This window comes from Chiroxiphia lanceolata, chromosome 1 (assembly GCF_009829145.1).
Source record: "Chiroxiphia lanceolata isolate bChiLan1 chromosome 1, bChiLan1.pri, whole genome shotgun sequence".
Lineage (NCBI taxonomy): Eukaryota > Metazoa > Chordata > Aves > Passeriformes > Pipridae > Chiroxiphia > Chiroxiphia lanceolata.
In genome coordinates, this window is record NC_045637.1 from 123,208,492 (window position 1) to 123,222,538 (window position 14,047).

Genomic DNA, 14,047 nt, shown 5'->3' on the forward strand with positions numbered 1-14,047 from the left:
TACTGTGTTCTGTTCTAAATGTTGTCTGTCTTCCTGCTTGCACACTGAAAACGCTTCATGTGGCTACAGTTGGGAGCAGGCGATCACTGCTCGTTTAGTGCAATGCTCAGTGAAACCAGAAAATAGTGTTTCTTAGAAAAGTGGTAGATCCTATTTTATAGAGAATTTGAATAATTACAGAAAGAAATCTCGTATAAAATAGAATTTAAAAATTGATGAAATTTTCAATTAATAATGCTAGTCTGCAAGTTTATTCCTGTTGATATGGAAGGAAATTTTCATCTCTTCCCTGTTTCTGGGGGTGATGGTTGTTAGCAGTGGAAGGTGAATTTTCAAAGCAACTCTAACAAGTGGATGAGAGAGCTTTACAAACTGTTGTGGCTCACTTTGTCCCCTTCTTTGCCCTGCAGTGACATCTAGAGAGCTAAGTCTGGGACTATTCATGAATTAAAAAAATAAAAACGCAACACAGCACACTGAACTTTATCAAATAACTGAAGTTACATTGCACTAAAGGGTAGTTGTTGCCTAAATATTTTTCCCAGAGGAAGAAGCCAAGAAAAAGTCTCTGCAAGGAACAGGAAAAATTCTACACTTGTAGCATTGTTTCTGGGAATGAAAAACTTTGGTATTGTGAACTATATTGAGTATAATAGTGGCTTTATCAGAAAAAAGTGCTTCAATGAAGAGTACAATGGAAATATGTTTATACTTAGTTATTTTACTGTTAATAGTAGAACCTCTATTTATGACAAATTCTCTCTCAGTCCTTCTGCACTTCAATTAGATTGGCAGACTAAACTAAACTACAGGTTTCTACTTCATTGTATTATATAAAATGCTATCTCTGATAATGGATTGCCTCAGTTTATTTCTTCTTTTCTTAAGAGAAAGGATGTGGTTTGTTAACAGTATATAACTTTCTGTAGTGGTAATTGAAAGTGTGGCTTTTCCTTTCTTTTTGCTCCAGATTTACAAACTACTTTGCTATTCTTGAGATGCATACTGTAAGCCCACAGTTCTGTTCATCACTTGGTTTATTTTCATTTCTTTCCCACCTTTTCCCCCTGTTGTGGTTCTTTTTGCTTTTGCTTTAAATATGCACCTAAACAATGCTGAATTTGGTGATTACTCTTGTCTGTCCCCCTGTTGCTAGTGCACCTTTACCCCCCCCAGATGCACCTTTTCTGGCCTGCTAAGATCTCTGGCAATTTCCAGGGTTCTGGACATAGAATAGTGGCAACATCTGGAAAAAGGCATCAAGAAACAAGTGTCATTGTGTAAAACTGTAGAAACTTTGCAGCTGGAAGGACCACACTGTCTGAACTCTCTTGCTTCTGTTCATGCTCAGTCCTCTGAAAAAGCTTTCATTCCATACAGTCTAGATGTGTGACAAGCTAACATGCAAAAAGAGATAAACTCACAGGTTGTATAGATAAACTGACAGCTTTTGTGGAGGTTGGGGGTGATACCAGTACAACCCCTGAACCTGACACGATGGGCTTCGAAAACAAATTAACAATTTGAATGACTGAACATGAATAATTGAAACTATCTCACCTTTTTGTACTTACCAGTGACCGTATTTGGAAAAGAGAAGGTGGTTCTGTGGACTTGAGGCAAGTTAGCCTCTCAGATTCCTTGGAGTGCCTGTCCCTCTCTGGGGAGAGAAAACAAGGAAAAGTATGAGCCTATTCTTTTAATGAATGCAGTTGTTCAGAAAACAGAGCTTCCATTTTGAAGACTTTTAAACCTTGTGTGAATTAATTTTCTGTAATAGAGTTTTACTCTCCTTTTTTTTTTTTTTCCTCTAGTGGAACAATTTTTTCAGACACTGACTAAATAGGTTATTGGGACATGCAGAAGTAGAAAGAGGGGAGGAAAAAGTCTGGCTGTATTTTGAAGGAGAAATGGAAACAATTTGAAAGGCTAAAGGTAAACATGGAGGGAGATCTAGGAAAGCACATGAGGGATTTAAATAAAATAAAATCTGTGACTAAAAAAAGGCTTCAGGGAAAAAAGGTCTTAGAAGAAACATTAATGAAGAAGTCGCAAGGAGACTTTATGTCCATTTACCTTTGAGCTATTTGCTAACAATTTCCTTGTTCTGGCAAAAGTGTTTGAGCAACCTAAGTCCCTTTAGCTTGTTTTGAGTGGATGTCCTTTTATGCTTGGGAGCACTGGTTAGCTGATATTGAGGATATCCCTTTTAGTCAGCTGAAAATCCTTTCTGAAGAAACACTGCTAGCACCAGGGTATAAGGTATAACAAGCTGCTGTGTCACTTATTTTTGTGTAGTGTGAATTTTGCTGCTTTGTCCAGACTGGACATGGGTGGCTCTTCCCTGTCTCCTGCTTGTTCGACTGAGCAAAGGTGTGTTCCTTGGCAATTTCAGCTACACCATCATCAGGGGCCTCTTGGCATCCAAATGTCATTGAAGTCTGTTTGTGTGCTTACAAACCACATAGTGAGCCTTGAGACTCCACTGTGATGTGCCTGAAGGTTATGAAACTTTTGTTGTAGTATCTTTGTATGGACCCTTTCTTCACCTTGTGGGGATGGACTCACAAGTGGCTCTCCCTTGGATCAGAAGAGGTAGGTAGTTGAACTTTGGGCATTTACAGCAGAGTTTCCATATGGAGCTGATCCTTCATATGTACTATTTTCTAGTGACAAAGTATTGCTATGACCCTCTGCAGGACTTGTTACCGAAGAAACTGAGGTGTCATCTTAATCATTGAAACAAGTGTCTGTCGCATTTCTGCTGCTGTTTTTTTTATATGGGTGTAAAGATGAAAAACCTACACAGTAGGCAGATCTAGGATTTTGTTAAAGTGCCAGAGCTTAGTGACAGGTCTGAACACCCATACAAACAACTGGAGCCAACTATTCCTAAAACTGAATGTTCAGGAGTTTCGGACTGAGTAGTTGGGTTTAGTTGTATTAATGTGGGTTTAGCTATGCTAATGTGTGTGATGCTTCATCCTATCCCTCTTCATGCAAACCTATAAGGCTTATTTGACAAGAGCATGAACACTGTTCTCCAGCTGCTTCAGGTACAGTCCAGTGTCACTAACTTAGGAGATGGAGATGTTGTCAAACACTGGTTCACATTTAACTCCTTGGACTGGGTCACATTCAGGAGAATGATTTCCATGTGATTGAGATATCTTATTCTCTAGTGTCCATCTCCATGATGGTTCACACTGGTGTATAGTACCAAAGTCTCATCTAATCTAATGAGATGCAGTTTCTGTCTCCCTAAGAATCTTGGTGTTGCTTTACTCTGTCCTGGAAGTAGAGTCCACACAGGAAAGCACAAGTTGTCCTGGTTACTTTTCTGTTTACAGATACAAACATGCATGTGTGCACATGTCTATTGCATGTGGCTGACATTGTCTGAGCACCACATCTAGTGCAGGGTAACCATCCTTTTTTTTTTTTGTATTTTTACCTATTGCTAGCAACAGTTGTTGATATTGCAATTGTATAATTTGCGGAGTCCAAACTCTGTTTCCCTGTTTTTAAAGCACTTGTTTTGTGCATCATTTAAAAGGAATGCAGTGGAATTGTATATTGTTTCAATTTCTGAACTTTTCTCTCTCTATTTGCAAAAGTCCAAAATCTGTTTATATTACTCTGGACTCCTAAAAGACAAATCAGAACATTGGGAATCATTTAAATGTTTCAAGGTTTGAGGAAGAAGTAGGATAAATAAAAAATACTAGGAGTTAAAGATTCTTTTTGCCATCAGATTTTCTTCTTATGATCCTGGTGATATGATCAAACTAGTGGTGTTTTTTTGATTGATGTATGCCCTTGTGTGACCATACTAAGGACCGGTAGCTTTTCTGTGCCTATTTGTAGCTGATGTCTTGTCCAGCTGCTTTTGGGCCTGGAGAAACCATCACTTTCTGTTTACCCTTAAATCTTTCTCCTTAGCTCTGCACTTCAATGCTCCTGTGTGTTGCAGTTCTGACACAATTGCAAAGAGCTTCATTAGTCTGCCCACTGTCATTCATAACAAAGTGTCATGACCTGAGCACCTGCACAAAGCATTGGGACTTGTATGAGGAGAAAAGTGAATATGCCCTGTGCTTGGTTTTTTTTTAGAAGATATGTTGCCACAAAAAATGTTTTCACAAGTATCCCAGCCAAACTGCTTCAGATGTAGTGTTGTACTGCTCAAAGCTGTTTTGATGGAGTTGTTGCTTCTGTCTTCTGAACTGTGGGGAGAATATGCACATACTTGTCTCTCAAGAATAGAAGTTTGTTCTCATGCAACACTGAAGGTTCTAAAGCTCCAAACAAATAAGAAATCCTTATCTTAAAGTTCAGCTGTGTACAGTTAAATGCACTTGGCCCAACTACTGGGTTAAGCGGGTTGCACCATCCTTCCTTTTACAACTGGAACTCTGCATGTTTAATTTTACATACAATTGCATTTCTTTTGTAGCCTTTGGGTCTGAAATTTGGCATTCCAAGAGTATGGGAGAAGACCATATGTGGAGACCTCATCCTGCCCTTGAATGTGCTGAAACAGGGCAGTAGAATTAATTCTCTTTATCGCATGGCAAATAAACTAAAAGTAAAGTGAGAAGTAGACAGCTTTTCTCCACAGGAGAAGTTCATACTAGCTGCTCTCCTGCATCTGTAAGGTCATGGAAGAGACAGCTGAACTTCTACCCTGTGAAAGTTAGCTAAGGTGAAGAGACACTCCTCCACTCGCAGTGGGACTGCTTTCTCTGCTGGTCTCTTTGCATAACCATTGTAGCTTTTTGAAGCTCTGCCTTCAAAAAGCACTCTTTCTAACCTTTTCTTTAGCTTCACAGTTAATTTTCAGGTCATGTGGTATGCGTAGTGACTTCTAGGAAGGGAGGGGGGAAAAAAGGAAAGGAAAAAAAGGTAGCTTCCTACAGTAAACACAACCAAAAAATGAAACCACCTGTTTCTAATGACAAAGTTCTTGTACAGCTCAGCTGATAGGTTGCTTTCCTTTATTCTTTTTGCCATCTCTTGAAGCTTTTTGTTGCAGGTGAGGAACATACCAATGGAAAACTTTCTCCTTAGAAGATGTTGTGGTCAAGAGAAAGATTCCTTCTTTATTCTCCAGTAATTTTCTTATAATAGTAAAGAAGACATCTTCTATAATGCATAGAAGTAAGAGAAGAAATAACTGTATTATGCTTTTGGCAGGAAAGAAAAGTAATTTAAAATGAAAAATTGCTTCATTGAGGGCCTTCATTTGATGCCCTGAGCATAGATGAGAGAGACAAGGAAGAGGAAAAACTGTCCTGTGTTTCCAGGTACTTTGACTCTTACTTGGTGGAGTTGGGCTCCTTTGGATGTCTGGGTTTGATAGGATTAGCTCTTGCAACTGTTACGTCTGACCTACCCAAAGGTAGTAATGTCTGTACATCTATAATGTGTGTAATCATAAGTGGCTTTGCCCTAATTTGGCTAGCTTGCTAAGCAGTAGATGATTTTGTGAGGAGCTATGCTACAGCCAAAAGAGGATCTGGTTTTGGGGAGTGAAGAAGGATTTGCTGGTGTTCTTATAAAATAGTTTTATATCAGTGAAATTAAAACCATACATTTGCAACACATACTATCTTGAGGAGGGCACTATAGGGCAACGGCATTGTCTGACCAAAAAATTTTACCTGCTAATTAGACTTCTTTTGAAGACTGTAACCTCAGTGCCTTGAAACAGACCTTTCTCAATGCTTGATTTCTTAAATTCATTAATGATGCATTTTTTTGACAACTAAGATGTTCACTCCATGGTGCCTAACAGTATGGAGTTGTTCTGCCCTGTGGAAAAAATGGTTGGTTCTCCCTTTGCCTTGAAACTTTCCTGCTCCTGCCATGCTGTGTTGGCAGAGACCCATGTCCAGAGCAATCAAACTATTCTGCCTCTAGAGATGGACCGTCCCCCTGTGAGGGAAGCAAAAATGTCATCATATGATGTACAAAGATCTGGCAAGTCAATGGTAGGTCTTTTTACAGTCTGAGGTTGTCATACTGCAAATAATATCACTTGCTAACTACGAATCCATACTTTTTAAAAATAAAAATGTCTTCCTCTGTGGATTTGAATACTTGTAGAGATATTTGTAATTTCTTTGAACAAGAGAATTAAGAATTTGTTTTTGTGCTCCTAGATTCTCATTGTGGGAAGATTTAATCTGTGTTCCCTGGAGCACCTCAGACTCTCAAGCTCTAAGTACCAGGCTCAGCACCTTCTGAATGTTAAACTAAATGGGAAATTTAATTCCTCGGGGTGCCAAATATTTTGTTACTGGAGTGTACTGAGCTCCTTCAGGCCAGAAACAAAAGTAGGTCAAGTCCTTGTTCTGTTGTATCTGGCTCCACCTCTTGTTTGTTTGTTAGTTCAACATGATGGAAAAATAAGTGATCTTTCTATGTTTACTCAACCTGTTTTTCTGGCAGCTGTCATGGAATCTGAGAGCAGTGTCTTTGTAAACCAGAGCTGATGACTACCTGTGTCTTCCAAAGCCACTGATTTCTTGGGCAGCTTCTGTGAGCTTTGGAGCACCCATGTGGCTCCTGTGTTACAGCTATGATTTTTAAAATGGAAGTGTTTCTATACATACACTTCTTGTTTTGGTGGTCATACAGCATTGCAACTCCAAATACCTATGTTTTGCTGCATGTAAATGACCAGCAAAATTACTGCTTACGTAGTTTCACAATCTGTTCCTTGTGTTGATTTCTGCTTTTGGCTGTCTATTCAGGATAAAAGGTGGCAGATTGCTTTTTTTGGCATTGTGGCCAGTCAGATTTTGCAAAAACAAAAAGTTCATGCCATGCTCAGAAATATGTCAGACCAGTTCCTGCTTGTGAAATGCCTTATAACCAACCTGCCAGAAAACATTCCTTCTCTGCTTCTGTGATTTCTACCCTCTCGTTCCTAGCTAGGCTCTCATGTTGGAAACGCTTCTGATAAGTGTGGTCCTGTGACCACTGTGACTCCTAGTAGTCTGAGCAGATTCCCATGTCTTGCCAGGTAGAAGGTGATGGTGATGAAAAGTATTAAATTTAAGAGCCAAGAGGTGGAGTGAGTAGTACTAAGTGAAAGGATTTTACTAGCATCTCACTCTTGACCATAGTGCGATAACAAGCTGTCTTTGAATTTCAGGTGTTTAAATGCAGTAGCCCCCAAACTGGAAATACAGACAGGGGTAATTGCTTAAGTTTTCAACCAAGAGGAGAGGACCAGCTCAGCTGGACAGCCAGAAGACTCCTACACAATTTCTGGGGGTCTGGGACTGATTGCTGAGGAGAGAGGTACAGCTGCATGGCCTTGCCATAGGCTGTGTGTCTCAGAAAGAGTCATGTTCTTGGTTCATCTAGTGACACGTGTTTCTTACCTAATGCAGCAGTAACACTTAAAGGGCAAAGGGGAGCCAGCTCTGATCTGAACACAACAGATTCCCAGCCCAGAACACAGACCCAGTGGAGGGAGGTAGTGGAGCTCCTGACCACACTAGAAAGTTTGCTGCAAGTGTGATGTTGAAGCTGGCATGGGGGAGTTTCTTGCCATACTTGGAAATCCTTCTTGTTGCTCCTGCATCTTGCATTAACCTGGGGTTCATGTGGAGGTGAAACCCTGGGAGGATGGTGGCTGTACAGTTTGTGCATGGGAAAATTGGCAATGCTTCAGGGTGTGCAGATCAAAGTTAAAAATATGCATTGCTTCTTTTAAGTCGTGTTTTACTACCTCTTGAGTGACTGAAGTCAGCAGTGAAGAGCTCATTACCTTCTGATTGTTGTCCTGGCTTTTTAGGCAGTGAATATGGCAGAAAGCTTTAGACTTGCAGCATGGACTTCAGTCTGGTCAAAATAAACCCAAAATCTTGGAGGGTGGGGGAGCTCAGGCTATGGTTTGATGATCTACACTGGCAGCACCACTTCAGCTGATGTACAAGATGGTGACTCAAGGTATTTGCAAGGATGTTGTAAAACTGTGAATCATGTTAGACCTATCTACTAAGACTTTAAGTTGTCCTTAATGAGCCTCTTGTTTCCAACAGAAGCTTAAATTTATAGCATTAGTATTGGAAAATGAAAGCAGTAGGATTTCTTTCACCATTATCTAAAGCTTATTTCTTATTAATGCATTGAATCCTACTAGATGTCTTCAAGGATACTTGGCTTAATGCTGGTTTCCTGTTGCTGCAAGTCTTTATTACTAAATAAGAATGTATAATATAGCTGTAGGCCAGACTAATTCTTCAGAGTGCATTGCAAAAACATGGTTTAAATTTTGGCTTTGTGTCTGGTACAGGGTTTGAATGAAATGATACCTCACTTTCTGACAAAGCTCAGGGTATTCTGAAGGCTAAGTTGTCTGTAAGTCTGCCTTGTCTTGGTGATGGTGATCATGGTGGTTGGGAAGGGGGAGAATGGCAAAAGAGAGCTTTTTAATGCTGTTACCTACTGTCTGTCTATGTTTACTTCACAAAGTGGATTTGTTTATTATTAAAAAACCCCAAAACACACCAGTAGCCCAGTAGGCTAGATGGTAGACAAATGTTGTCTGAGACTTCTCAATGCAGTCTTAAAATGGTTTTAAATTATTTCCCTCACAACTTAAAAAACCTGATTCTGACTAGAAATGGCTAATGTGACTTTGTGACTTAAAATAAGTGTCTCATCCTAAGGTAATTAATTGGCAACATGCAATGTAACAGGCTTAGAAGCTAGCAAAGATCTGATTCTACTCCCATTGACGTCTGGCATAAAAATCGTATTTACTTCAGTGGGTACAATATTTTTAAAGATTTATAGCCTTATCCCAAATGTTGCCATGAATTTACCAACCACATGTGTTTGATGGAGCAAGGGGTCTATGGAGGCACTTGAACGCACGACTGGAAAAATTTTGTACTATTGGCAGGCTTGCGGAAAAAGACAGAGATTAATTCTCAAATGAACTTTATAAATAACAAACGTGCCCCCTTACGAGCTCTGCAGTGGGTGGGATCACACACTCATGCTGATTGAGGGAGCTGTGGACTGACCTAGCAGGAGCATCAGCTGAAAGCAAAAGAGGAGGGAAGAACTGAGGAGGCAAAACTCCTTTGGTTTTTCTGTGTATTGTTAGTTGTTTTGTCTTGTGGTTTGTTGTTGTTTTTTTGGTTCAGTTTTTTTAAATACCATTCCCCAAATAGAATGTCCACTCCCCCAGCTCGAGTAGTTGGGACCTACTTTTTTACCTAGCACTGTCTACCTGGAGGATCATAGCTTTCTTTTTCTGAGTTTTCTTCCTTGCCTGGCTGTGCTTTGGCTATTACCCAAGTGTGAGATGAGAAGGAATGATTTTTCTTTTGACAATCTATCAGGTAAGGGAGAAAGCTCTCCTTCTGTGTGATTTTGGGCAGTTTGTAGGACTGATGTATCAGGAGTTGGCAGAGAAATGTTATAATAACGTTATCCTAGGGGCAGTTGGTCTCTACAGATCTTTCTAACCCTGCAAGCAAGAGTTGCAGAAAGAAGAGTGGACCTGCAAATTTTCTTGAGTGGGAGTCCTCAGCTTCTAGCTCTGGTGTGAAGCAATAGCCCTTGTGCTGAAGGACATGTAGCAATATCCCAAGGAGGAGAAGAACCTCACTCCTGCTGAGGTTCTGGAAACCAAGAGATGATGGCTGTGCTAAGGTGATTTGCTAAGAGTTAAATACAGTGTGGTAGGGTTGGCAGCAGAGAAATGATTGGCCTGGGAAAATCTTCTGTGGGGCTGCAGGGTCTGGTTGGAATGAAGAGGATCATCATGATGCTGCCTGCAAAGCAGGGGCTCCAGGTGAGCCCAGTGTAATGGGGAAGCAGAGAGGGGTGACAGGATTTAGGAACAGATTAATCTAGATCTTGGATGGAGGTGGTGGCAATTGAAAGGAAAAATTAAAAATAAAAATAGTTGGCATGGACTTTTAGGCTAGGGACAGATGGCTGATGCTCAGGGACTTGCAGGAGGTATGGAAGGAGGTGTATCCAAGCTGCTCCAGGAAAAAGTGTTGGACTAGTCCAAAATATTAGAGCCAATGGTGTGCAGCAGCAGTTGCTTAGTGTCATCCAGTGGGGTAGATTGATTTACATCTCTGCATTAGGTCACTGTTTTCAATTGTGATTTAAATGAGCAAGCACGAAATTTGATTTAAGTTGACTTATCAAATTTTACATGTGTACTTTGGTTACCTTTCTAAAAGCCTTAGTGTGTATTCTGTACCACCACAGCTACTCTTAGCTAACAGAGTGAATATGTCTTTCTATTTATACAAATATGCAGTTTGCCATTTGCTTTGCTTAATGTATTTTTTTTCCATTTTCTGTTAAAAAATGATGAATGGTGCTTTTCTTATTTGCTTGATTAATTTTTAACTTCTGATTTTCATCAGGCAACATTTGGATGGAAATTGGAATCTAATTAATGAACAAACCCAGCATTTAAAATTGTTTTCATTAGTTAAATATTCTGGATATAGACAAAAATTCCTTATCAAGCCTGTTTTGTGACTGAAGCAGACTGATTTTTTTGTAGAAACAAAGCAAGTATTATTAGCTGTTTATGAACTGAATTAATTGTTTCTTGTCTCCACGCTCTTGAAGAATCTGTTTCTTATATCTAAAAAAAATCTGTTTCTGGAACTCTTCTTGGAATTAAAAATCCCGAAACAAAACCACAAAAAAACAACCCACCCCAAAACAACCTAGATTTTCCATCTGTGTGAACACTGCAGTGTCATCTGTGTGCCACAGCTACACAAGACAAACTTTTCTGGTTAGGGTGGACTACTCATGAGTTCATATCGCAGATATTGCTGGGACAGAAGAGGTGATCTCTGCATCACAGATACTGGATGTGGTTACTTGCAAATTAGGGTGGATGTATGCACTATATTTGGTGAAGCTAAGTTACTACTTTTAGAAGATTTTCTTTCCACGTTTCTGTCAGTTCCCAGGGTTGGGCTGGCTTTCAATAAAATATTTTCTTGTGTGTGGGGGAAAATAAAGTGAATGGGGAAGAGAAGAAAATTGTACAGGAGACCTTACTGTTGTTAAAAATACATACACATGTATATTTTAGTTTTTAAATTTTAAGTATATGTTTAAATAAGCTTGGCTTTGTTAAGGCAGTGAACATTGAAGCTCAGATTTCACAGAGTGGGAAATCAGTTCCCTAAATTTAGTGCTTCTAACATATGTTTAAAATCTAGGAATCTATTTCTGATATAACTCATGCTAGGAGTTCCTGGAAAGCTCTCTGACTTATGTGGCATGGCATGGGTAAGATTAAATTATAGCTGATTTTCTTCCATTCTAAGATCCCCAGAAGCATCTGTAAGATTGATGGGCGGTATAGTCATTGCATTATATTTGGATGTATTTCTTTTGCAGGATAGTCTTCCAGTAAATACAAAAGAATTTAAAAATTATTGTGGGTAAGGAGGTGGATGGAAAATAATTTGAACTTGGTGTTATGATGCTCTCAAAAGCTTTAGCTAGACTTGGTTTCTACCAGAAGAAAAAAGAAAGATAGATATGCAGTGGGTTTTTTCTAGTGGTTAAAAATCAGTGTGGGTAAGGAAATGGATACGATTTCTCTAAATTTGGTATCATGTTATACTGGAGATGAATTGGGTTATACATGTGTGCCAATGTGCTTCTCCAGACAAGAATTGGAAAAATGAGTGTATGAACATTTCAGTATCACCACATTCTCTGCTGTTCTTTAGTAAACATATATCACTATTACACCAAAATGCAAGTTTAATGTTAAAGATCCTCAGTCACATAAAAAATAACAAAATCCTTTAGGAAAAAGAGAAGTTGAAATGTATCAACAAGTCAAAAGGAGGGATGGGGGAAGAGTGCTACAGTGAGCTGACTGTACAGTTAGAAAGGCACATGTGCATCTTCTGTCTTTCATTGCCTTTGCCCATGTTTCATATTTAAGTGTGAGGCAGCAGAAAAGAATTTCAGTGGTAAGTTGAATCTAGTAAAGAACGTGCCCTGAAATTAAGCTTTGGGAAGAAGAGGGGGAAACTGTGCTGCAGACAGATGGGCAACAGAGGGAAGGCAGGAAATATATGCAAACAAAAATAATGAAGTTTGATTTGTTTGCATGGTACAGAAATGTGTCTGGAGGTGGGTTTAGGTAGAAGCTGCTTAAATTCTTGAAACCCAAGTCAAGTTACACGTTTGATTTGCAGCACTGTTGTGCAAACTAGCTGGAAAGTCTGTGTGTGTTAGCTCAAAGTTTAGCTGGAAGAGGATGGCTGGAGTTACATGTGGAAGGGAAAACTTCAGCAGTGGACTTTTGCAGGAGCTGAAGCATGTGTGGACAACTGAAGGTAGGGCGCAAGGAGATGAGCGAGCAAGTGAGGTGGCTAAGCTGTCTGGATTGGAATGAGGGGTTACCTCTACACCCAGTGCAGTTAGTATAGGTCCTTGCAACAAAACTGGAAAAAAACAAACGCCTCATGAACTTGTAACCATTTAGAAAGAGTTCTCTGAAGTGGTAAGATTGAGCGAGTACCTACAGTAGCATTTCCAAATTACTGGAAATCTTGTTGGATTCCCAGTGAACATGTAAAAGGACTTACTATGACAACACTCAGGATGTTTGTAATAGGAGGAGAAAATGAGTAATCTTCTGGAAAGTCTTTTTAACATATATACTGAAATGACTGGTATCTTTCCTTACAAATATGTAGTTTTAGGGCGTAGTTTTGAGATCATTTTAAACTGATCTGTAGGCAGATTAGAAGGGGTGCTCCCACCTTTTCCCATTCCCTGACCTAATTGTTGTTTCTTCCTCCCTTGATCCTGACTGCTGCTTGTGTGGCTCTCTGGTTATTCAGGTCAGGAACACACTGCCCGTCTTAAAAATCGTCTGAATCTGCAATCCTGCTGGCCACAAAACATGCAGGGCAGTGGGGAGGCTGGGTGTGGAGGGCTGCATCCAGGGAAAACAGGGACTTAAACCAGCATGAAATGACTGTGAATCCTAATACCTTGTAAGTGTGAAAACACAGGGTAACTGTTGTAATCACCTAAAGCGACTGGCAGAATGTGTTTCTATTTTCAATATCCTATTTTGGGGTTTCTTCACCTGGTACATGGAGCTGTGCCTGGAATTTGTTTCCCCTGAGGTTACAGTTGACTTGTGTTTACCAAAAATGAAGTGGTAGAACTTGGAAACAAGCATTTTGTTCTGATTAGTTTATGGTTAATGCAGTGGGGCTTCACTTCCAGTTGAAAGAAGTTACAACTGCTTTTTGCTTTGTGTTGAATATAGCGGGTTTTTTTCCAAAAATGTCATGGAAAAAGCTGCTTTGGTGAGCTTCTGTATCTGGGTCTGTATCCCTACCAAAATATACACGCGAGCAAAGCTAGATGAGTGTGGTTGGTCCCATGTGCACTGTTTGCTGGTGCTTGGTGCTGGTCTGCGCTGGGGCACTGAGAAAGCAAGGATGAGAACGTCTGCATTGTCTTAAAAGACCTTGGCACAAAAAGGGCTTTTGGCTTTTGTCTTGTTGAGGATGAGCAAAACAAATTTTGAAAATACGTAAGAGGGCTACACAGAGGAAGAAATGCTTTAAAAGAGGAGATGTCTTAAATACCTCCTAGTTCAAAGAAAGGTTTGTGTAAAATGATTTTGAGAGGTAACCCTGACATAAGTAGATGGATTAGTGGTAGCGTAGTCCATACTCGTTAATCTGAGACAGACTCTTCTGAGGCTGCTAAAATAGTTATGATTTACTGTGGCATATGTAACCCTGCCGCTTGATCATGGCTATGCAGCCTGTAGAGAGGATCTCGAGTATTATGTTGTGCTTTCCAGCTGGGGTGTCTGCTTGAAAGCAATAGGAAGATGCAGTGATGCCTGATACCCAGTGGGTGCAGTGGTAGGGTCCTCTTGCTTTTTAGAACTCCTAACGTGGTGTTTAATTTACTAGCCTGCGTGAGGACTGCTGCCAAGGCTCCAACTGTTGCATAATGTTACACAGGAGGAATCACTGGCAGA

The 14,047-nt window shown here is 39.9% G+C and overlaps 1 protein-coding gene across 2 annotated transcripts in view; it reads left to right on the top strand.

Moving 5' to 3' along the window:
- IGF2BP3 (insulin like growth factor 2 mRNA binding protein 3) overlaps positions 1 to 14,047 on the top strand; it is a 114,582-nt gene that overhangs the window by 87,985 nt on the left and 12,550 nt on the right. The window lies entirely within an intron of this gene.